This window comes from Octopus bimaculoides, chromosome 4 (genome assembly GCF_001194135.2).
Source record: "Octopus bimaculoides isolate UCB-OBI-ISO-001 chromosome 4, ASM119413v2, whole genome shotgun sequence".
NCBI lineage: Eukaryota > Metazoa > Mollusca > Cephalopoda > Octopoda > Octopodidae > Octopus > Octopus bimaculoides.
In genome coordinates, this window is record NC_068984.1 from 110771155 (window position 1) to 110773654 (window position 2500).

Sequence of the window (2500 nt, forward strand, 5' to 3'; positions counted from 1 at the left end):
ATATATATATATATATATACGACAGGCTTCTTTCAGTTTCTGTCTACCAAATCCACTCACAAGGCTTTGGTCAGCCCGATGCTATAGCAGAAGACACATGCCCAAGGTGCCACGGAGTGGGAATGAACCCGGAACCATGTGGTTGGTAAGCAAGCTACTTACCGCACAGCCACTCCTGTGCCTTGTGCCTATAAAAGAAAGAATTATCTACATTCCAGTGATGGGGCTTTGTATCTTTGTTTAAAACACCAGATCCTTTCTCAAAGGAAGAATTAAAATAATTAAAAGCAGAAGAGAACATAATACATATATATTTGCTTACAGAGGTGCAGGAGTGGCTGTGTTGTAAGTAGCTTGCTTACCAACCTTATAGCTGGTTCAGTCCCACTGCATGGCACCTTCGGCAAGTGTCTTCTACTGTAACTGACCAAAGCCTTGTGAGTGGATTTGGTGAACAGAAACTGAAGGAAGTCCATCGTATATATATATATATTGATATAGATATAGATATAGTGAGAATTTACAAAAAAACAAAAGTCGAAGATGGGTGTGTAAGCAACAAACAGGAGAAGTGAGAAAGTCTTTTACATTTTGAGCCTACGCTCTTCAACAGAAAGGAACACAGAAATAAACAGGGAGAGAAAATAAAAAAGGTTTGGTGGCTAGTGATCTATCATGGCGAATGCTGAACAGAGGGGTCACAAAGGAGAGGGTAGAAGGGAGAAGGTGAGTAGGAGTGAAGAAAGGAAGTAGGTGTCAGAGCAAGAGAGGAGAGGTGGGTCGGAGGAAGTGGGGGTGTGAGGAAGAGAGGAGAGAGGGGGAGGTTTAGATGAAGAGGTGAGGAGAGTGGAGCCCATGTGGTGCAAAGGAGTAAAGAGAGAAGATTAATCCCTGTTCACGGCGAAGAAGGGAGTCCAGATGGCCCTTGTGCAAGGACAATCCAAACACAGACAGGTGTTGTAAAGAATGACATATATATTTATATATATGTTTATGTTTGTGTGTCTGTGTTTGTCCTTTCACCACCACTTGACAACTGATGTTGGTGTGTTTATGTCCCTGTAACTTAGCAGTTCAGCAAAAAGAGGCTGACAGAATAAGTACTAGACTTAAAAAGAATAAGTCCTGGGGTCGATTTGTTTGACTAAAGGTGGTGCTCCAGCATGGCCACAGTCAAATGACTGAAACAAATAAGAAAGAATATATACATACAAGGAGGAAATGTTCTCTGTGGGACAAGCCCATTGTAGTTCAGGCTTCCACTGCTAGAAGCCTCTTGAGGTAACTCTCAAGCGTCAGTCTGCCAACCAGCAGTGTCCTGTCACTGTCACGTGGTGTGTCTTTGTTTTGCAGGGCTTCTCTCCTGTCCATCAATTTTTGTGATGGCTGAAACAAAGAAATAGCATGCTTCCATGAAATTCTGTTTTCTGCTGGGGAAAATGGCAGCTGAAACAGTTGTCATGCTTCAAACAGTTTACAAGCAAAACACAAGTTTACAAGTGGTTTTTATGCTTTAAGAATGGTCATTTGGTGCTTCAAGACCAATCTCGTTTAGGGAGACCATCAACCTCCTGAACAAAGGAAAATATGAAAATTCATGAACTGATCTTGAAGGACAGTCACTAAACAATTAATGAATTTGTTAATATGACTGGTGTGTCCTGGAACTTTTGCCAACAAATTCTGAATGTGAAATTGTAATGAAATGAGTTGCAGCAAAATTTGTGCCTCACTTGCTCACAGATCAAAATCAGTCATGACTGAATGTGTGTTGTGAACTGAAAGAACTTTTGGAAGTTGATCCAGATATTTTTTAAAGGTCACCACTGGTGATGAAAACTGGTGTTATGGCTACAACCTGGAAATGAAGCAGCAATCAAGTCCATGGAAGCATTCAATGTAAGTACTCCCCAAAAAAGCACATCAAGTGAAGTCCAATATCAAGACGATGCTGATTTATATTGTCGATGTGAAAGGAATTTTCCGCACAAAATTTGTTCCTCCTGGTCAAACTGTTAACCAGACATTTTACTTGGCAGTTCTGATGCATTTGCGAGATGCTGTGGCATGAAAATGCCCTGACCTCTGGCAAAGTGGAGAGAGGTGGTTTCATCACAACAATGCACCTGCACACACCGCTCAAGTGTAAGACAGTTTGTGACCAAAAATGGCATGAGTCCATTTACTCACACTCCCTAGTCACCTGATTTTGCTCTCTCTGACGTTTCTTGTTCCTCTGAATGAAAGACGTTCTTAAAGGAAAACAGATGTGGAAGAGGTGAAGAAAAAATACGATAGAGGCATTTAGAGGTATCACTTTGCAAGAGTTCCAGGACTGCTTCAGACAGTGGAAAATGCATTGTTACAAATAGAGAATACTTTGAAGGTGATAAAAGTGTAAACATGTATACCCTCATACATACATACATAGGTACACACCTGTAATCAGAGGCTGCCCAAAATTATTAGCGAGGTATTGTTTTCAACAGTGCCATGATGT